The following is a 24,925-nucleotide window of genomic DNA, read 5'->3' on the forward strand; positions in this document are numbered from 1 at the left end:
ATCCACTTATCAAGTGTTTCCTTTTCAGATTAAATATGTGTTTAACTCTTTTTCAAGGTGTTTTAACATGTTTTATTAACTGTTTGCTCTTATTATAAGCTCTATCTGCTATTTGGTTTTATCGAGCTTTTACATCTGGTTGAGATTACTTTATAAATATTAATTCTTTTATATTTATAATATATTTTAGTTTTTACCATCTTGGACCATTTTGGTAAATTTAATTGTAATTTTTATTTTATATATATATATATATATATATATATATATATATATATATATATAAGAGAAAGACAATTGAAACTGTAAGTTGAACTTTACAATAAATATTTATTGTTCGACTGAATACTCAAAAAAAAAATTTTTTAATCCTTATTCTGCGGAGTTTCAAAGAATGCTATTTTTGCTATTCTTCTCATCAGAGGACAAACAAAATCAGAAACTTATCTTTGTAGCAATGCTAGAATTTGCTAGCTATGGCATTTAGTGAAACCGCAATTTATTGTAGTCTTAAACTGCTAAAAACAAGTAAAAAAATGTTGGATATGAAAACAACTATAAAAACAAACCGCGCATAATACCCAGGCGGCAAAAAGAAAATCCGCACTTGTAATTTTTCCAAAAACTGCAAATTTAAGCTAAATTTAATGTAACTGTTTAAACAAACTATACCTCATTTGATTGGCCGTTTATTCTTCTACAATTTTATCTGTTTATATTCGACTTTTAATTGAAATATTCTAGTGTTCACGTCAATTTAAAGAAATAACTTCAAAATGAGAAAGGCAAAAAGAAAGTCCTCACCATGGAAAATTGTTATTTAAATGTAACTTTAGGACATTAATGCAACACAAATAAAATATGAACACAATGAACTAGTTAATACCAAGTAGGACAGCCCTTCTGCAACTTGACAGGCTGCAATCTTTTGGGAATTCCTTGAATTAGACTGTAGCAATACTCCGGAGAAAGGGAATTCTACTTTTCTTTAATTTTTGTCCAAACTTCATCAAAATTTGCAATTTTATCATTGCGTAGCTGTTGCTTGATGTAATGCCATACATTTTCGATAGGATTGAGGTCTGGATATTGTGCAGGCCAATCCAAACGCGGAATATCATGCTCTTCCAGAAACCTCTTGACATTGACAGCAGTGTGAATGGGAGCATTATCCTGCATGAAGATGTGATTATCTTCCAAATTCCAATCAAAGTAGGGTAGAAAATGCTCAATCAACATATTAATGTACTTGGTCGAATTAATTCGATCTTGCAAGCAAACTATAGGCCTAGGAGCATTGGTACTAATAATACTCCACACAAAAACTGAACCTCCATCACCTTGCAGCGTTGAAATTGAGCACCTAGGATTAAATTCTTCGTTTTTCCTCCGCGGATGTATTGTCTACTATCACTGCCTACCCTATTGAACTTGCTTTCGTCGCTACGAAAATCACTTTTCACCAGTATAAAGAGTCATGATCTTCATTGCATCTGACGAAGTCCAGGCGGCGCTTTCTGTTCTTTACAGAAACCATTACCTTGTGTCTTGCAACATATCCTCGTTAAATACAATGACTCCACAACTCAATCTTCACTTTTCAATCCTGCAGTCCAATGCACTTCTGACAGCAATTGCTTCTGCCAAACAAAAAAGACACCCTCTCTCCCAAATACAGTCTTTTTATAGGACAAAACCGTCCCAAGTTATTTGCATACTCTTCCCATGATCTCTAGTCTATAAATAGACGCAGTGGCCATTCTCTTCTTCTTCTTCTTCTTCTTCTTCTTCTTTCTTCTTTCACTCTCTGAAGCGAGCGTTGCCGGTGGTAAAAGGTTTGCACGATTTTTTTTTTTTTTTTTTTACTACACGCCCCCATGATCATTAAAGATCATTCACATCTCATAATCCCGTGTCCAGATCGGCGCATTGCGTTCTCTTTGCGGTCTCTGCATCGGCACCGGTTCATCTTCATCACTCCCTGGCTCAGTACCACCATCCTCATCACCTAAATGGACCACACGCCTTAAATCTAAAACATGTCGTGGCATTCCATTGACACTTAAGTTGTTTGGAGATTGCACTCCTGTTATCACTCCTCTTCCCCACTGCGTTGTGCATCGGGCATTAGGCGGTTTCACCCAAACTTCTCCTATTTGGATTCTGGCTGGTCCTTGATCATTAATTTCCGGTGACATGTCTCTAGGATGTCTCCATTCGTAATTAAAGATTGCTCTATGTGGCACTGTGTCATCTCTTTGCCCGACCTTAGGGGACATGTTGTACCAAAATGTGGCCTCTTCAGGCGATATTCTTCCTCTCTCAGCTATTGCTTTCACGGTCCGATGATGTCGCTCCACAATGCGATTTCCTCCAGGTCTGTAGGCTGCCCTGTAATAACTTTTAATCTTCCATTTTTTTAGCATCGTCTGAAAGATTTCTGAGCGAAAAACAGTGCCGTTGTCCATTATCACCTCCCTTACTAGACCTCGTTCAAGCATCACCTTTTCTAATTCAGTTGCAACTGGAGATGCGGCTTCCACTCGCAGTTCCTTCCATATCGCCAGTCTACTTGGCCCACAATCAATTATTGATAAGTACGCTCCCCCTCGGTAGTGTGCTATGTCAATAGCTAGTCTCGTCCAGTTCGTTAAAACTCCAATTTCCCCAGGATTATGTATATTTGGGGCAGGATCGATCGATTGACACCGAACACAGTTCTTTACTATCATCTGAATTTCTTCCCGTTTTACATTCGGATCCACTTGCCTCACCAAATATAATGTTCTCTCCACTCCCATATGATGCATGTCATGCAACTCTTTAATTTCTCCAATTCCAAGACAGCATATCGGCGCCTCCTCTTTCTCAATTAACCACTGTTTTTTTATCCGTGTTAGCGCATCTGCCTTGTTTCTTTCAGAAGGCACAAACACTGCTTTTATCTGCAGTTTCAATTCAGACATCAACTCTCTAAGCATCCCTAATCTCCGCTTTATTATCACTTCTCCAGCACCCTTTGTTCGTATTCTGCCACTCTCCTCCACAGTAGAGTTCACCCAACTGAGTACAGTGGCTGAATCAGTTCTTATTTCAATATTTGTCAGTCTCCATTTGATAGCCAAATTGACACCCTTTAGAACAGCATCTAATTCAGCTATGTTAATGTGATTAAAGTCATCACTTTTCCTCAGCCAAGTTGCATCTTTCGCCACCACACCGCCAATCTCGACAACCACGCCAGTTGCAACATTGCTTGCATCACACCACACGACTCCTGTGCTCACTTCAGGTATGTGCCAAGCGCCATTAACAGGGTCTTCTTTTTTCACATCAGCTAGAACCTCCTGCATCACTTTCATGGTTCTGCAATCAACTTTTTCTTCCCAATCCACTCCATTTGCTCTTCTTTTCACATAACTGCATGCTAATCGCAGCCATCCAGCAATTGGATAGTGCCCCAATAATTTACCACAGATCAAAAATAGCTCCCACCTACTAATTTCTCCTCCCATCTCTGGGATCTCGTTGCCTCTCCTGAACATTAGTGCACCCATCTTATTTTTCATAAGCTTAAGGCCCAGTGCCGCTCCTCCGTCCAGGGATTCCGGAGATTTTGCTGCTAACCCAAACCCCTTCAAATGTTCTACAACTTCCTGTGCCTTCTTCTTCTGCATTATTCATCTCAAGATAGAGAGCGAGTTCATCTCCCTGCAAAAAAAGTGGAATAAAACTGGCAAGGTCTGGCACATGTTGAAGCTTAGCCACCAGTTTTACTTTCTTTATCCATCCGACTACATCACCTTCTCCACTAAAAGGTGGTATCACATCTTTTCCCAATCTCAACATCCCAGATTCCATGATCTGTTCTTGGCCGAAATAGCTTGTGGTTAAATACAATGACTCCACAACTCAATCTTCACTCTTCAATCCTGCAGTCCAATGCACTTCTGACAGCAATTGCTTCTGCCAAACAAAAACGACACCCTCTCTCCCAAATACAGTCTTTTTATAGGACAAAACCGTCCCAAGTTATTTGCATACTCTTCCCATGATCTCTAGTCTATAAATAGACGCAGTGGCCATTCTCTTCTTCTTCTTCTTCTTTCACTCTCTGAAGCGGGCGTTGCCAGTGGTAAAAGGTTTGCACGATTTTTTTTTTTTTTTTTTTTTACTACAGGCCTTTAATTTGTTCTTGATAGTAGAAAGAGAGCACTTTTTACAAGATTGCACTGTTGTTGGATTTGGGGAATCATTTCAAATCTGTTTCTGAGGCTGCGAATCTTGATAGCCTTGTCGTCCATGCTAGAAGTAACCTTAGTACGACCAGATTTGGGAGCATCACGAACACTGCCGGTGTTTTGGTGTTTTGCACAGTCTTTCATACCGTTTTCTCATAACATTTAAATTTGTGGCCTATTTCTCGATTGGATAAACCAGAAAGGTGGAGATTAATGACGATAACTAAGAGAAAGTCGTGGTATATGGCAATAATTTAAGCTGGTTTTAAGCGAATTTGTTGCTGGTCTTTATTTTGCCTCCTCAATTTGAAGTTATTTTTTTAAATAGACGTGAACACTAGAATATTTCAATTAAAAGTCAAATATGAACAGGTAAAATTATAGAGGAATAAAAGGCGAATCAAATGGGGTATAGGTTGTTTAAATACTTACATTAAATTTAGCTTAAATTTGCAGGTTTGAACAAATTGCAAGTGTGGACTTTCTTTTTGCCTGTACTGTATTTCAGTTTGCATGAAAATTCTCTCAAGATAATCCGAAAGGCGAAAATAGTTATTTAGAGAGAATGGAGTCCAAAATTTAATCCGGTGTGATGATGCATATCGTCCGGTTGGACAGTTTTCAAAGCAGCTGAAATAATGGAAATTGTTTTGTTTTTTTCGGATAGTGCTGTAGTCCAAACAGGAGTTGATCTCCATTCAAATGGCATCGAAAAATTAAAGAACATAAAAACAGCATGTCATCTTTCATCGTCGGTTTAATTAGAAAAAGTGATTTCAGACTAAATTTTAAAGAATTAAGATCACATTAAAAAAAATCAGGCCGTGAAAGTTTGTATAACTCTGACCGGATATTATCTAGACGGACCAAGCAATTATTTCGATGCCACTATTAAAAGGGTGAGGAGTGAGGATTAGAAAGTTTTAAGCGCGGCAAAATTTTAGCTTATTAGTAATTATAAAGCTGTCAAAAAAGGCATGATGTTAATGATGATGATGTTAATGATGACATAATAATAATAATAATAATAATAATAATAATAATAATAATTTCAATGCAATGCTACTAATTTGAGAAAAGTCAGCTGAGGGTCTATTTGTGATGCATGTCTGATGATCTGCATAACCTCTTGTTTAGCTCCCTCTTACCTAAACCGAAACTTTTTCAAAAAATATGACGACAGTACAATCTAAAAATAAGCTTAAACCAGGCTTAGGGTCAAGCAAACTCAACTTGCCTCCTCCCTTGAGGCTTGCATTCACGAATATCCGTGGGCTTAGAACTAATTTAGCTGATGTTGAAGCATTTCTTTTAACAAATACCCCGGATATCTTAGCACTAAGTGAGACGAACCTACACTCCTTCATCCCCTTTAACTACTTTCACATGCCTGGATATCTCCCACTCTGCCGTAAGGACTCTGACAGACACATGCACGGACTTGGAGTTTACATTCGTAATACCCTTCCCTTGACTGGAGAAACAAACCTAGAATCGGATGATAAAGCCTTTATGTGCTTTAGACTAAACATGCAACACAACATTAGCTACTTTTACTTTCTCTACCGCTCTCCCTCGACCCAGGACTGCACCATAATTAACAAAGTCTCTGGCAGCATAGACACGGCACTCTCCCTCAACACTAGCGCACAAGTACACGTATTTGGTGACTTTAATGTCCACCACGAAAACTGGCTTGGATTCTCTACTTACACAGATGCAGCGGCAGCACAACTCACAGTTTCACTATATCTCACTCCCTATCACAAATTGTTACATTTCCCTGACCAGCAAGAACAACACGCATCACTTCTAGATCTGTTCTTGACCACAGTTCCCGATGATTGCATAATGAAGGCTTACAGCCCAATCGGGAACACTGATCATGCAGTGATAATGGTTGAAATCGCGCTAAACTGAAGAGCCGGTGCTCAAAACAACGAGAAATTATAAAAAGGCTGACTGGGAAGCCATCAGGGAACTAATTAGAGATGCCCCATGGGGAAATATTTTTTCTCTCCCTGCTGAGCAGTGTGCGAACGAGACCACTGAATGGTTCAAAACTGCAATCGAAGCGCATGTTACCATGCGGAAATTTTATAGTAAGTCCCACTCTCCCCAATGGTTTACTTCGACTTGCGCAACTGCCATTGCTCAAAAGCAGCATGCATACCGCAGATTTAACCGACATAAGTCCAGTTCAAACAGACTGAAGTATATAGAAGCTAGAAATAAGGTTAAGAAAGAAATAGCGACAGCTAAGAGAGAATTTACGGAAACCACTAAAAAACGCATCGAAGCAGAAAAACTAGGAACTCGAGACTTCTGGAAAATCTACAACAGTGTAGTAAATAATGGGCAATCAACAATTCCCCCACTAACCAGCAATCACGAGGTTGTCTCCTCAGCAACCGAGAAGGTTTAACATGCTTGCCAGTTGCTTTGCCTCAAACTCCACACTGAACCCTTCCAACCACCCCCTACCTGACTTTCCTATGCGGACAGACGCCACGCTAGACGATCTGAAAATCACTCCTGCTCAGGGTCATGCTATCATAAAAAACCTTGACACTTCAAAAGCATGTGGACTGGATCTCATCCCAGCTGTGCTATTAAAAATGCTCAGCCGAAGTAGCTCTAGTTCTCTCCAAACTTTACAACAAATGCCTTAATGAAACTTGCTTTCCGGGCTGTTGGAAAGCTGCTTCTGTTGTACCAGTATTTAAGAATTCTGGCGAAAGAACTGACCCATTAAATTATCGCCCCATTAGCCTCCTCCCACGTTTTGCCAAAATATTTGAGACCTTAATTAATCATGCTCTAGTCCATCACCTTACAGATGCTAAACTTCTGACTGACCAACAATATGGATTTAGACAAGCCCGTTCAACAGCAGACATCCTAACTGTAATCTCTGAACGTATATACCATTCACTGGACAAAGCGGGGGAGGGCAGAGCGGTAGCTCTAGATATATCTAAGACTTTTGACATGGTATGGCATGAGGGTCTCCTCAGGAAAATTAGATCATACGGTATCACTGATAGAATACTTAACATAATTAAATCCTTCTTATATAAGAGAAAATCCATGTTGTCCACGACGGTCGTAAATCTAAACAATATGATATAAATGCAGGAGTGCCACATAGGTCTATCCTTGGACCTCTATTGTTCCTGATATTCATAAATGACCTCCCCGACAATATTGCCTCTGAGATGGGTATATATGCTGATGACACTACACTCTATAACTACAGGAAGACGGATGAAGACAGATACGACGGGAAGACGAGTGAACACATTTCTAAAGAAATGGCAGAAACACTAGAGGAAGACCTCCAATCTGTAGTGGAATGGGGACAAAAATGGATGGTCCCGTTCAATGCTGCCAAGACTAAACTATTTTCATTCAATAATTACAAGAAACCCTCTCTACCACCTATAGTAATGGCCAACGACTCTTTATCTGAGAGTACATCTTTCAAACTCCTTGGCCTAACGTTCACAGGAAACATGAGTTGGAACAATTACATTGAAAGCATTGTCAGGGCCGCTGCAAGAAAGGGGGCTCTCTCTACCGTGCTAGACATCTACTAACACCCGAAAGTATCATGTACCTTTATAAGGCCACCATTCGCCCATGTATGGAGTATTGTTGTCACATTTGGGCTGGTGCATCTGCTACTAGTCTCTCGCTCCTTGACAGGGTACAAAAGAGAGTCGCAAACCTGATAGGTCCTGAACTGGCATCTAAGCTTCACCCTCTGTCCCATCGACGAAATGTTGCATCCCTCTGCCTGTTCTACTAGTATTTTAGTGGTGAATGCTCTGATGAACAGCAAGCATTTGTACGCCCACGACGTGAGCACCCTCGACAAACCCGACAGGCTGCTAAATCCCACCCCCACACTGTAGAGATCCCTAAATGTAAAAGATCTTTCTACTCCAATAGTTTCTTCCCCAGAACCGCCAGACTTTGCAATTCCATTCCAGGTCCCTGCTTCCCCAACAGTACTGACATGCAGAAGTTCAAGTGTAACGTGAACCGACATCTTGCTGTCCACATCCCTACATAGTACCCCGGTAGTTGTTACCCCTGATAGTAGCCGCCTACACCAAAGTGGCAATTTGCCTTGTTTGATGTGAAAATGTAATAAAAAATAAATAAATAGATAGATAATAGTACAGTCAATGATCATATGTAATGATAATAGTAATAATAATAATAACAGTAAAACCACTAATAATCATAAGTATCTTAGTAACGATAGTAAGAAATTTAGTAATAAGGATAACAATAAAAAACGGTAATAAAAATGGCGATACTACTACTACTACTACTACTACTACTAATAATAATAATAATAATAATAATAATAAAGAATATCAAGTGAAAGATTTAGTAAACCTTTTAAAGCGCTTAAAGTATTAAATATTGAAAAGGTATTTGTTAATAAGTTATTAAAAATAAATTACATATATATATAGTGGTTTTGTTTTGATTTTTTAAATGATATTAACATCAATGTCTCCGCCTCGGAGACCCGGTGTTTTTCTTAGAAAGTCGCCCATTTTTTGTATTTTTTTTTTATTTATTTCTTATTTTTAAAAACAGTAATCTACGTGTACACGTGTTTTGAGGCCTTACTTCTCATCAGCGTAGCTTGACTGTTGGTAGGAATCGAACCTTGGACCTTATGTATTTCAGTCCAGCGACATTATCCATTCTGCTCTGATGCCATAGACGATTTACTGCTTCGTTTTTATCGTTGATCGCTTTAAATGTTTTTTTTTTGGTTTTTTTAATTGATATAAATGTTAATGTCTCCGCCTCGGAGACCAGCGTTTTTCTTAGAAAGTCGCCCATTTTTTATTTGGACGTATTTTTTATTTATTTATTTTTAAAAACAGTAATCTACGGACACGCGTGTTTTGGGGCTTTACTCCTCACCAGCGTAGCTTGACTGTTGGTAGGATTCCAACCTTGGACCTTATGTATTTCAGTCCAGCGTTACTCCTAAATTATACATATTTGTCTGTATATATATATATATATATATATATATATATATATATATATATATATATATATATATATATATATATATACGGGCAAATATGTATAATTTAGTAGTAATATTTTTCTTTATATGTAAAAAATTAATATTATAACAGCCGATAGTGGTATTTATGATTTCTATAATTCTCAAGATAAAAACAATAAACTAGACAAGATAAATTATAAGAAGAAGAATGTATAGTATAGTAATGATGATAAAAAAATCTAGCGTATTTTTATTTCAACAGGGGGACTAGGTAATTTCAAAATTGCAGTACTTGCACTTTGCATTATGTTTGCATTGGAAAATCAGCTCACTCTTTGTATCGATTACATTCTTGGATTGAGGAGACGATATTATCCTAACTGCCTCAGAAAGGCAGAGGTTACAATATTTAGATCGAGGGGTATCAGATTGGGATTTACATATATTCTAATTAATTGAGAAGTGAATATTCTTAGATTTAAGTGTTTTAATTAGAGTAGCCAAAGAAGTTCTCTGTTTGATATTTGTGTTTTATTGCTAAAAGATGATGTATGGTTAGAGATTCTCTACTTTATTAAAGTATACGTGGATCCAATGTATGTGTATGTTTTGGGTGCATTGCGGATACTATTGTTGGTATTTAGTATTAGATTGTTATTAAGGTTAGGACAAGATGTGGGTGAATTATTGGGGATATTATTACTGAACTAGATTTCAAAATTATTATCATGGGAGTTGTCCTGTGAAACACTATCAATATTCATATTGTTAGTGCTACTATTTATCAAGCTTATTAGACGATGGGAGGTGTTCAGGTGTATTGCCATTTGATTGACCAAAGATTTACTGTTGGGAAAAATTAGTGGTTTTTGTTTAGAGGTATAAATAATAAATCACATTTTTTATGGATACAATTATTATCGAGAGTGCATTCTTCATTTTTTTAGCAATTACATTTGGTTTTCTTGCCCAAGGGGAAAGGAATTGCTTGGGCATCTTTAATTTTCTTGTTATTAGAGGTTATGATTGCCTGGGCTAAATTAGGCATTGTAGTGTATGATATTTTGATAGAAATTTTGTTAAACAAAGTACTATACCTATGCGGGTACTTAAAAGAATTTTCAACAATATTGGGGATATTAGTTTTTACATTGGAGCTGAAAAGAGAGTTAAACCAAGATTATACCTTTCTTCTTGTCTTTTTTTCTAGTAGAAGATCTGTCTATATTACTGCGCTTGTGATTGGTATGGCTGACAATAATTTTGCTATTACTTAAAAATTTATGTTTTCTTTTAGTTCTGAACATGTTATGCGTAATTATGAAGGTAATTGGCGAGTTTCTTGGTTTTCATTGTTATATCTTATCTTTTCCGTATAACCCGAATTTCTAAGGGCATTATTATAAAACATAGAGTTTGGATCAAAATCTTTTTGTCAGCTGATAGCGAAGAAATTCAGGTAGAGATTCAGGGTATTATGTATTTAATTATTGAATTAGGGTGATTTGAAAACCTATGCACATATAAGAGTGTAAGATTTGGCTTAAGGTAAGGGCTGTAAGTGAGATATCTAAGAAATTAACTGTTTTCTAGGTAGGTACAACTGTTATGGAGAGTCAAAAACTATTTTTAAAAAACTATGAAGATTTTTTACATTTTAATTAAACTCTGTAGGTCTGGCTCCTGTAGCGAGAAGGGCATCTTCTTGAAATATATCTTACGCCATTTAATAGGAAGATCTCGACCAAATCCGCAAATGATCTGAGATAACAACAAGGAAAGACTTGATTACAAATATTTCTAATATGTTATATCGCCTCTTTTTTGTGGACATAGGGTACTCTTATGAATATCTGCAGTATCAAATAATCCTTATACAATGTGAAATTTATTTTATCTGTCAAAACAAAAGAGGAGAGATATAACATATGAGAAATATTTGGAATCAATGCTTCCCTTGCTGTTATTACAGATTATTTGAAACCATAGCAGCAGGGTTTATTCTCCCCCTTCTTCAAGGCCAGAGCTTTTGGGGAAATATCAGATATTTTAAAATTTATATGCAAAACTAGTAATATAAATGACTATAATTGAAACATTTTATGGCTGTAAAAATGTGCCAAAACTAGGCTCTGGATAATGGATCGTCCCCTTAATGTGCGAGCTTAAGGGCAAATGTCAAACCCCCTACACAATCCAGGTCATTACCTTTCCAACGAGCCTTCATTTGTTAAATTCTGATCAATAGTCGCTGAGATTTGAAACTTATAAAATTACTAAAAAGGTGGTGTATACATATATATATATATATATATACATATATATATATATATATATATATATATATATATATATATAAACTAGTAATTGTAAAATTGAATATTGAAATGCTCATATCTTTGGTTCTATGGAACGAAACTACGTGAATATTTGCAGGTTTTATGAATACTATTCTATGCTTAAAGTTTTGTGACAATTGGTAAAAATGAACCCATATTTTTAAACCAATAAAATATTCCCAAATTCACTCTTCCGCTGTCTTCTCTTGAAAATGGACTAATAAGTCTGAAATATATTGAGATTTATATCACCATTGAATACAACAGGAAAAAAAAATTACTGTTGTTTAGAGTTAAAATTTGTGTGAAAAAGAAAAAACAAACAACAAAAAAAAGAACTTTATTTCTTTTGTTTGCATTTAATTTTACTCTATATAAAAAAAAAAATCTCGCATTGTTCTTGGCTTTTAATTTTACCTTATAATTCCCAAATTTGCTTATATTTTTATATATAGTGTCTTGCAAACCAGCTTCAGTTCTGTTGCTTCAGTATTCTTCCTTTGCCAGCCTATTAATATATATATATATATATATATATATATATGCATATATATAATCAACAAAAGTTTTTTACCAATACTATATAATATAATATTATATAATATAAATAAACCATTCATTATAATAGCATAAACCAAAAACAATCCAAAAAATACTTAATTTAACCTTACAAAAACTAATAAGATCTACAATATCCTAATAACTGTTTAATTGTAATTATTTCTAATGAAAAATACTGTGCATTTCCTTACAGATTCAATGTAAATTAAAATAGAAAGAAAATTAAATTTAAAAATCAAAATTAAATAAAAGAAGTGTCCATGCCAAGAAACAGACCTCAGATTCTGCTTATAAAAATTACAAAAATAAAATCTATATGTCATAATCAATTCAATAACAAGAAACAGTCTTATATGTGTGATGAGACGTGATCCGTGAGACAAGATTGTGTGTGTGTGTGTGTGTGTGTGTGTGTGTGTGTGTGTGTGTGTGTGTGTGTGTGTGTGTGTGTGTGTGTGTGTGTGTGTGTGTGTGTGTGTGTGTGTGTGTGTGTGTGTGTGTGTGTGTGTGTGTGTGTGTGTGTGTGTGTGTGTGTGTGTGTGTGTGTGTGTGTGTGTGTGTGTGTGTGTGTGTGTGTGTGTGTGTGTGTGTGTGTGTGTGTGTGTGTGATATTCTTCCAAATACATTTCAGGGACCCACACCCACAACACACACGCACTTCTCAAACACACACACACACACACATCCACACACACTCCCGTGAAAATACACTCAGACACACGCCCGCGCAAACCTCACACAGTTATGAAACAACTTAACCACAGAAAAACACACTTCTAAAAAAAAAAAACTGAAAAATCATAAAATACGGCTACAATTTCGACTTAGTGAACTTTACCTGACCCTAGCCTAACTAAGAGTGGATCACACAAGCTCGAAAGAAATAACAATTTAAAGATACATCCCATTTTGAAGGAGAGCATTTATCCTCCGAATGGCCTAAGCAAAAAGTGTTTTACCACAAAAATTCTGAGGAGGACTTTCGAAACGCGTTAAACTTATTTCACTAATTGAAAAGAATCAAAATATCAAATAAAGTGAAAAAAGTATATAAAAAGCACAACAATTTTTAGTAACCTCATTCACATATATATATATATATATATATATATATATATATATATATATATATATATATATGCATATGTGTGTGTGTATACACTGTTTCGATTTTAAACTAGGTCTAACTTTCCTGTGCCGTTAATATGATCTAAAAAAACAGTAAACAAATATATATATATATGTGTGTATATGTGTGTGTGTGTGTATACATACACACACGCACACACACATATATACATATATATATATATATATATATATATATATATATATATATATATATATATATATTTGTTTACTGTTTTTTTTTTGGGGGGGGGAATCCAACAAAGTTCTCGATTACAAAGAAAAACTTTTTCGATATAAGAGATTAATATTTATTTATTTAATAGTATAGAAGTTCAGAAAAACATTGGTACCGTCGGTTTTAAGCCCAACATAAAGGGGGCCAGTTAATGGTAAAAACATGGCTGACGGGAGCCTAACATCTTTTACGTTTTACCATTAACTGGTCGCCTTTATGTTCGGCTTGAAACCGACGGTACCAATGTTTTTCTGAACTTCTGTACTCTTAAATATATATATATATATATATATATATATATATATAATGAAGAAGAAATGGGCCATAATCGGATGTTAAATTGACTAAAATATGAATAAAATAAAAGGGAAATATAGAAAAAATGGGAAAATTATCTATTATAAATATGCATTTGGGTAAAATTAAAAAAGCCGATTAAAAGAATCACGAAATATAATAAAACCCGAAGCGCTTTTGGTCGGATCACTTTTTCAAGGATTTATGTCTGAGAGAAGGAAAAAATCGTTTTTTTTTTTTTTTTAATCTTAAAAATACTAATAATAGTATGCGAACGTGATAGGAGAAAAAAGAAAAAAACTTAAACGAAATGTGCCCCCAAATAGTTCCTACTACAATAGAAGATATATATATATATATATATATATATATATATATATATATATATAAATATATATATATATATATATAAGTTTAAAGGGGATTAGAACAGTAGTCTAAAGAGCAGAGTGTATTTTAATGTGATAGTAAAATTACTAATTTAATTAAAACACAAGAAAAGAACAGTGATCGTTGTAATTCAGATATATAATAAGCTCGATAGGCAAATATCCTAGAGCTACTTTATTTATTTATATATATATATATATATATATATATACATACATACATACATACATATATATATATATATATATATATATATATATATATATATATATATATATATATATATATATATATATATATATCCTCGAGCGTTGGCCAGAAAAATCAAACTTAAGAAATACATGCGACAGATTTGTACCCGGTATAAATTGTTTAATCGATTTCACCTCCGTTATAATTTTCAATTATATTGTGTGGTAAGTATTAAGTTTATAAATAATAATAAACCGTTAAGTGTTCATTTCATTGCAATACTACGCAGAATCAGTTTCATACTTTTTTTTGGGAGGGGAATAAGATTAAGTAATTGCTCCTATACACAACTTCGGACTACTGTTCTCAATTATGTCACTTTCAAAACGTTTCGGTCGATATAACCTCCGACCCTCTTCAGGTGCATCTTGTATAACTCGAGAATGTTTCCCTCAAACTCGGGAATTTTGACAGAATTTCGAACGAAACCCTTTATTTACTTCACGGGGTAGCATGCTCTCATTCCGTCAGCGATGACTGGAGAGAAGTCCTAAGTAATTCGTAATTATACTTTATAATTTTTTTCTACAGGTCCTTGCGGTTCGCAAGGACACATGGCGCAGTGGTCAGAGTACTTGGAAAAATCAGTTGTTAAAGGGGTATTCTCCTGAAGGTTGAAGGTTCAATCCGTAGTGTAAGCAACCGAAAAATACAATTGCGAATTACTTAAGACCACTATTCAGTCATGGCTTACGGAACGAGAGTATGCTAACCCCGTGAAATAAATAAATAAATAAATAAATAAATAAAGGGTTCTGTTCGAAATTCTGTCCGAATTCACGAGTTTGACAAGATACACGTGAAGACAGTCGGAGGTTATATCGACCGAAACGTTGTGAAATTCACATTCAAGATGAGAACAGTAGTCCGAAGAATCCAAATGATAAAAATAACCAATGTTCGTCTCAAAAATTCAGAAACTGGAATGGAGGTTATAATTGATAGGAATGAAGATAAGTGTGGGCCTCCTTCTTAGCCTGAACGCTCGCCGTAAGTCCAGATGAAAAAAGTAACCAGGAACGGTGTGCTCACAGTGTTTAAAATGAAATCGGTAAAAGTCAAATAATAAAATAACGTTGCAAGTCAATTTTTCCAAACAAGTATCCCGGGCGGTCCTGTCGAATGAAAGCGTATCAGGCGAAAGGCAATCAAATTATATCCTACCTCGAAAAGCTGGTGTTGATGTCTGCAAAAAGTACCTCCAATTACAACTTTTTTAAAAATAATGAACATGCGAACATTCCTGAATTTAGGAAAACTCATCTCGGGAAAACTCGTCTCGGGAAAACTCGTCTCATAAAAAACTCGTCTCCGGAAAACTCGACCCCGGAAAACTCGTCCCTTTTCGCTAGGTAGGAAAACTGGTCCCTTATTGAATAAATATCGATTGAAAACACATTTTATGATCGTTCTTGAAGGAGATATTGTTTTTTAAAATAGACTATAGCCCCATAATATTTTTTAAAATATTTTTAAACAACAATATCTCCTTCAAGAACGATCATAAAATGTGTTTTCAATCGATATTTATTCAATAAGAGACCAGTTTTCCTACCTAGCGAAAAGGGACGAGTTTTCTGGAGACGAGTTTTCTGGAGACGAGTTTTCCCGGGACGAGTTTTCCGGGCACCAACATTCCTATTATTTTATAAATCTAATTTATAAAATTCACTATGTCTGTCTGTCTTCATATTTTAAAACTCTATCTCCTCTGAAATTAAAAGTCGCAGAGTGGCGATAGGGGCCTCAAATAATTAGATTTTTTTTTATGGAGCGTTCTTTTATGGGTCTTTAACCAGTTAAAATAATTTTTAACTGGCCAGAATGGAATTGGAAAAACCGTTATACATTTTTACATTCATCTTAGTTTATTCTTGATCAGGTCATATTCGTGTCGCATATAGTAGTAACGTAACCAGCTTTAAATGCTATACTTTTGCTTTCGGTTTCGATTCTAGCTGATTGCACTCAAATATTTTTTATTTTTTACTTTTGAAATCACGATACTATAATAATATATATGAAATCTGGCTAAATTAAATGCCATATTTAAGCGTATTTTACAACCGGGCAAAGCCGACCACCCCTGCTAGTATGATAAAAAATTCTTGCAACAAACGACTTACCTCTTGTCTCTGCGTATTTATAGTAAAAGTAATATATCTCTTGTGAGATGGGGGGGGCGAATGCTGTTAAATAACTGTAATGCGAACGATGTCTAATTCTCCTTGTATGTTTAGTGTAATTGTTTTTTAATAACTCCCAATTGAGTTGCAATTACTTTATTGTAGCACAATCTCTACTTGTTCGTTTGCTGTATTCATAATTTTTTTAATATATATTTTTTTTAAGTCAAGCAGGGCTCCTAACCCTAACCTCAACCGGTCCCTTAGCGTTGCATGGGGAAATATAAAGAATGCTTTAACTATAAAAATGAAATGGATTATAATTGGTTAATGTCCTCACAATAGTCACGACACTGTGTTTCGATTTTAAACTAGGTCTAACTTTCCTGTGCCGTTAATATGATCTAATATAATAAAACCCCATATTTATTCAGAAACGATCGTACACTAAATGTTCGTTTATGTTGAATTCTTGGAGTGTGCGTAAAGGACCTTTTATATTTAGTTACGTGATGTCAATATTATATATATATATATATATATATATACATACATATATATGTACATACACATATGTATACATATATATGCATACATATATATGTGCATACATATATATGCATATATATACATATATATACATAAATATATACGTAAATATTTACATATATATACACATATATACATATATATACACATATATACATACAAATATACATACATATGCATATCAATATACATATATATATATATATATATATATATACATACATACATACATATATACATATAAAAAAGCAGGCTCCTTCAGTCTTAATTTAAACATACGTCACTTCCGGTTTGGCGATGGGCGCAACAGCAAAGATGTCACGGGGGTCACGTTCTTTTCCTCCTTCGCGGTACAGGTTCGAGCCTGTCTGTTTACTATCACTTTTTTTTTTTTTTTGCTCAACACACACCTCCAAACACTCGGGCAACGCCGGGCACAAAGGCTAATCTAATATACAAACAACCTCCTCACTCATTCACAATGAATTCTGATCCACTTAATCAAAACAATACCTGTTAGGTTTTGGGTTTTTGTTTCTATTTGGGGATACATATTTTGTATTATTTGAAGATTTCGCGCTACACTTCTCATCCTGGATGTTATTCATTCAACGTTTCGTCCTATGTAACCTCAAACGATTTGGTGTGCCTTGTCGAACTCAGTAACCTTTATTATTGAACTAGGGAATCTGAGCAAAAGGAACCCCTTTATGTAATCCATGCGGGTAGTTTGCTTTCGTTTCGTCAGCCATAACTGGAAAGAAGTCTTACGTAATTCTTAATAGAAGTCTTAGCACCGCCCATACTGAGAATTAAACCATTAACCTCCAAAAGCTTGTCACGTAGCACTGATTTTGCTTAGAACCGTTTTTCCGTTTTGTCATGAATTCATGAACATATGGTGCAGTAATAAAAGTGTTAAGCTCTAAAAATCGGTTGAATGATGCCCATAAAAAAGTAATAAAAGCAATAAATAAAAGATATTATAAATAATGAATGAAGCTATTATTTAGACCAATTATTGGTACGTGTTCCAATAGGAAAAACATCAGTTTCGTTGGTCTTCATCGATATTATATTTTATACACTCAGCGAATTTCTCTTTACTTAATAATGTCAGTAGTAGGGATGACCACTTCCCTGCAACATCTTTCCCACAGAAGAAATGTCTTAACCTGTCTCTCCTCTATCATTATTTTCATTGTAAGTGTTTGTCTGAGCTCCAATCTATGGTTCCCCTTGCCAAACTTTTCACAAAGAACACTCGACTAGCTACAACCACTATCAACAATTTCTCCCACTCTTTCTCTCTCTCTCTTTCTCTCTCTCTGTCTCTCTCTCTCTCTCTCTCTGCCTAAACCTAAACGTAAATTGCATGAACAAAACTTCTTGCCTACAACTGCACTCCTATGGAACTCTGTTCTGCTGGGCTGCTTTCCGGCTAATTACAATATCGTAGCTTTCAAGTTCAAGGTAAACAAATTCTTGTTGAGTCATCCCTTTTAATAATCAAATTATATTCAATTTCTATTTACGATTACTACACTACCATCTTACATTAATTGACTTTTATCCTCGAGTAGCCGTCAAGCCTTAGTAAGTGGTGACTCCCTCGTAAAAACTAAGTCCTCTTAATAACAAGTCCTTACACTTCCTCTTCACCTCAAATATCCTAAAATTAATAAGTTATCAACCGAATTACGATCACCTCTTTGTACTACTTCGTCAATTCCGCATTTTATATCAATCACTACGCTAATATATAATACATAGTTGAAACAAAGACCTGAAATTTTCGTTTCCATCAAAAAAAAAATCCATAAATATCTACAATATCATTTTTAATAACGTTTTTTATACGTGACAGAACGTAGCATGTCAGTATAGTAAGGGGAAACAGGAAACAGGTAATAAATTCCAAAATATAGCAACACGAAAAAACTGTTAATGTTGAAGAAGTGTGTACGTCAAGGAAGCACAAATGTGATGAGTTCATCAGCGCACTTTCTATTAAAGTACTTGTAAAGCAGACATGTTGATGCATAATTGCGACTGTGGGACAAAGATAGAGCTTGGCCGATAGTGCGGGAATTAATGCATTCAAGACTTTTTTTTTTACCCTGTGTAAGAGTGCGAAACTAATGGTAAATGTACTAACCTAATTGTGGCAACAATACTCTATTTATGAGCAAATGGTGGCTTTATAGCCGCTTAGAATATGCTTAGGTCTGAGTAATTTTCTAGTGCGATAGAGGGAACACACCTGGCCAATATTATCAATGTATTTTCTTCCTATTCAAACCAATGAATTGATTGATGAGCTCTCAGAAGATATATGAATGTGTTTTAGATGCAAACTTAAAACATTGTGCATTAATTTTAAGTTTAACAAAAAAAATAAAGATACAAAATAATCATCGTAGCAGTTAGCTCACTTGCTCGCGAGTGTTTTAACGTGTCGATTGCAGCACGCAAATACTAGTTCTCACTGATCACTATAACGTAATCGTAGCATCGAGTGAAAAAATAAATTAAGTATCCTAGGGAGGGCAGTGTTTTAAGCTAAAAGGTTTTTGTGAATATTGCTTACGCAAATTATGTTTATTTTCAAACATATAAAATAGTACCTTCCTTGCCGTGCTTGTGTACAAACAGTGCTATTTAAAATCAACATGAATTCAAAATGTAAAAATATAAGATAAAATCATGTTTTTTTTTAATATGGGAGTTACCATTTATCAAGGTCCGAATGCCAATGGATCATTAAGGTCTATGCCCCCCCTCGCCAAACTTTCATAAGAAACACCCGTCTAGCAGAAAACACTATCACTAATGTCCCCCACGCTTTATCTGTGCCTAAACCTAAACGTAGATTCCATGAGCAAAGCTTCTTTCTTAGAACTGCACGCCTATGGAATTGTCTTTCATTTTCCTGCTTTCCAGCTGACTACAATATGGTTGTCTTCAAGTCTAACGTAAACAAGTTTTTGATGAGCCGTTCCATATAAGTTAACAAATTTACCGAATTTCCATTACTAACGATTACTATATTGTCAAATGTCTACTGTACACTCTTTAACCCTTATCCTCGAGTGGCTTCCTGGCCTTTATAAGTGCTGATGGCTAGGTAAAAAAAGGGGGTGGGGTGGACAGGAACGTCTTTACATTGGATTTGAAGACGACCATGTTGTAGTCAGCTGGAAAGCAGGCCAATGGAACAGTGTTCCACAAGCGGGCAGTTTTAGGAAAGAAGTTTTGTTCATGAAATTTCCGTTTAGATTTAGGCACAGATAGAGAGTGGGAAAATTGTTAAGGGTCGTTGCAGCTAGATGAGTGTTGTTTTGATGAGTGTTGTTTTGATGAGTGTTGTTTTGATGAGTGTTGTTTTGTAAAAGTTTGACAAAATGGGACAGAGATTGAAGCACCGGACCATGAAAATAATGAGAACCCAAAGACAAGCTCGCAACGTCTTTTTCTGTGAAAAAAAAAAAGGTTACAGAGAAGAGAAAAAAGCCGGTTTTGAACTTTGTCAAGGCATAATAGGGTGCTCCAGCAGTTCCTGCCCAGATATAGTAACAGTGCTCCATTTTAGGACGTATCTGACTTTTATACAGGTAGAGTATTGAATCGGTTTTAGATACCTTCTGAAGCGGTAAAATGACGCAACCATTTTTCCAGCAACCTTGGCAACAGATTTGATGTAAGTCTTCCATGTCAGATCAGGAGGAAAGGTCAGACCTAGAAGTTTCTCAAAACAGGAGCATCTTTTTAGACGAGAGTCATTCATATCAATTGGTGACAACTGGTGATCTTTAGGTATGTATATTCATGAGAGGTGTCCATTCTTATTCAACCAATAATACGAACGTCTATGTTATCATTTTTAATGAGTTAAATTTTTATTAATGTTTAATTTTAATTTAAGTTTAATTAAATCTTTACTTATTGTGCAAATTCAGAACCGCATTCTGAAGGAAATATTAATTTACTCTTCATCGAAACGATCCTTCATTAATGTTGTGTCATAACACAATAGTAAAAGAAGAAAATCAAGTCGAGGTTGGTTTAACAAACGAAGTGTATTAACATCACAGGTACAAAGGTAGGAATACGGGTATAACTGACTAGCGCTCAGCAAGGCAGTGGAGTACTGTCGCTCCTTCTCACCGGTGTAGTCATTACTGGCACTATATATATATATATATATATATATATATATATATATATATATATATATATGGAGAACCGGTGTAATTTCCCTTATGCATAGAAAGGCCGGTATAACAATTAACAAACACCTTTCCTCCAGTTTTTGTGTATAAACACTATTATTTAAAACAATACTACATATTTTTTTTAATTTCTCGCGTCTATGTAAGTACCTTGCTGTGAAAGCGCTCTTTCGTGCTCGTCAAATAATACTAAGATTTAAATGTGAATCATTATTTAGCAATTTATTAATAACAAAATACTGAAAATAATACGTAGAGATAGTTAAAACAAATCGAATACTATTTATGTCCCCGTATGAGGAGGAATAATGGTTTCAAAGAATGTCACAACCGAGGGTGGCAGTGTGGATAAGCTTCCTCTCCCTAAAAAAAATGCCCTTGTGCTATGCGTCTCAAATAGCCTCTGACAACCAAATCAAGCTCTTGGCCTTCTCGTGTGCTTTAATTACTAAGCACGGTGAAACTGCTTATACTTACTGGGAAAATATCAAAGGCGGTCCACTGGCGCCTTACAACCAGTCACTTCGGGGATGGAAGGCTCATCAACTTTGGATGGTAGCTCACCTAGGAAAAGGTAACTCTGATTCCAAACTTCCGCTGCATTGTGGGATTACTCCATCAAGGGAAAGGCTAAAGGAATAAACCCCGAGATAAAATCTGGAGACAGAGTCCCTAAGGCGGCCTAATTTTATATTGTCATCACCGGCAACTATTGCGGCGCAGTTAGAGCCAAACCGTATTGACTCTGTCTTTCCCTTGGATTCTCTGGCTTGTGGAGAAGTGGGGGGAGACAACAACTATCATCCTATATCACCCGCTCAGACTATGTAGCTCGACTGCTACACCATTGTCTCCCGAGACGGACGGTTGCTAACAACAACAATGAAGACGAAACTGGAGATGTAACGAAAACATACCCACGTCTCACTTTTCGGTGCAAGTCATTTTTAGGGAAGACTCTTCGGATTTCTACTACTGACTCGTCACTTGCGTCCTATTTAAGCGCGAGGGGTTGGCAAGTCGCCATTTCAACTGAGCAAGACTCGTTTGACAATATCAGAGCAAGCAGCCATTTTTTACTGAACATCTTGAATATTGTCTCATCTCTAACTTACCCGAAAATATCCTTGAAAAACTTATATTAAGTAAAAATAATGAATGGGTTTCTTATTTTTTCTGCCCTGGCTATAATTCCTGTACGAATTTGAATTAAAATCCATTACATAATTTTAATTCTAGAAAATGTCTTAAATCAGCATCATCATCATTATCATATCGTAAGAATCCGAAAATTCTGTTCTTAACATCGGTTTCCCGATATTTTTGTAGTCAGAATCCTTAGATCGGGTACTCACGGAAAGGATTACGAAAAGGTTGCTAACATCCAAAGTGAAAGTATGTGGAACGAACTAGATTCGAACTTAAATCATTCAGGTTGTCAATCCGTGTCCTTAACCACTTGACCACCGTCCCTTCCCAATGCCTAATATGAAAAGTATAATCTTAATGGGTATTATTACAAAATTGAAATTCAGGGAATCTCGATTAATTGACATCCCAGAATTATGGATCCAAATTAATGCAAAATGTCTCTGAATTTCCTTAAGTTGAAGGTGTTGACCATATTCCGCCTTCTAAGATTTCTCTACATACTGCAAACAAACTGAAATCTGGGGAATATTCATTAATTGATGTTTAATAACGATTGTTCAAATTAAAAAAATATCGGATATATTTGAATTTTCTCGAAGAGTTTCTAACTCGGTGTTTATAATATCCACACAAAACTAAAATCAAATAAAGTCCATACTATAAACCCTTACACCGAGCAGCTGTGTTTCGAAATTCATAATGATCGCTTATTTGTCCAGGAATTAACCCTACACATGCAAATAAATAAATAAATACACATATACAATATTTTAAAGTATTTTTGTTGGTTTTTTTTTAAATTAAGTAAAAGTATGTATATGGGGTTCAAATATGAGAGCATAAGTTTAGTGGGTTCTTGAATGTTACTTAGCAACGCCACTGAACAGGTTTTGCTAGTACTTCATGAAAACATACAAATATCACAAGACAAACATTTTTTCTTACATCAATGAAAGAGAAAAATAATACTTACGTTTATTAGTTCATTTCTGTTATTTTCCTTGCGTGTGTATATTCCTCTATGTTTTTATTGACTTTTCATCCGTTCTTTATTGTGTCTGCTATTCGTCTGCATCATTTTTTTCTTTTTTTTTTCGTTTTTTTTTTTTTTTTTTTACTTTTCTAGTAAAACTGAACTAATATGTTTTGTCTTTCTTTCTTGCTTGTTTGTTTTTTACATCGTTTTCCTTACAACAGGCTCATTTCGCTTATAGTAGAAAAATTGTATTTCATAGTATATGGTTTCCGTTCCATAAAACTGAAACGAGAATTAACACCTGTTGTGAAAGTTGGTTGAAATCGTTCACTACCAGCTAACGACGTTTTACGATAGAAGCGAAAGCAAAAAAAAAAAAAAAAAAATACACATGGTAATCTATTAAACGTTTCGTAGTTGTTCGATTATTGTCTTGGCTGCCTGAACTATGGCTACAGCCGCTGTTCAAACATTTATTTATGGAAATAAGACTATTTCGTTATGGAAGTATTTAAGATACAGCGGATAAGCCATATCTAAATAAAGAACGACAAAGTCTACCCGTACAAATTAAATCAATTGTTAATTCACAACTTCTCAGGACAAAAAAAAACGTAAAGCGTAAAAACGAGAGTTCCGAATGCTAAGAAAGGACTCAAGTGAAGAAGCTATTTAGTTTGCAGGAAGAAATTAAGCAGGCATGTTTATTTCGGCTATCGACGTGTGCGTTTACGTGTGATAGTGTATAAGTTCGGTAGACTAACAGGTTATGTGCATATGTACGTTTGGCTGTGTGTTGGATAGTGGAAAAGTAGGTACGTGAACTTGTGCGTGAGTGAGTTCGTAAATATTTCTTGTTATGTGTGCGTTTATTTTTTTAGGCAGATTCTCACATGCATCGCGTCTGAAAGAAAAGAGAAAAAGCACTAGAATTTACGTTTTCATATTACGCGCGAAATTCAAAGGTGAATCTAATTAATTCTATGATGGACAGAATAAAACGCTTTCTTTTTTAAGATCTTGTCAAATCTATAGTCGATATTTTTCAACATTTTCTCTTGTTTCTCATTCATATGAAGCTTATATATAAACGCCCATAATTCACCGCGAAACGTGTATGACGTCATGCCACAAGAGCAAAATAAGCCGTCTGTTTAATTAGTTAGTAAAATCATAAATGAACTCAATTAGAAAATAAGAGATGGTAGAACATTCAAGAATAATACAAATTTCATTATTTTTTTATTGTATTTTATTAATTAATGAAGAATGCATGGTCCCCCGTGAGTGCACAGTGAACGAGACATAAAAAAAATGACTAAGTTCAGCATTTGTGCCCCCCATTTAGCCTCAAACGTCCCCAAGGGACGATAAATCCTGGTGAAAATGAACAACGG

The sequence above is a fragment of the Euprymna scolopes genome, chromosome 4, assembly GCF_053919585.1.
Source record: "Euprymna scolopes isolate OS-2025 chromosome 4, ASM5391958v1, whole genome shotgun sequence".
Taxonomy (NCBI): domain Eukaryota; kingdom Metazoa; phylum Mollusca; class Cephalopoda; order Sepiida; family Sepiolidae; genus Euprymna; species Euprymna scolopes.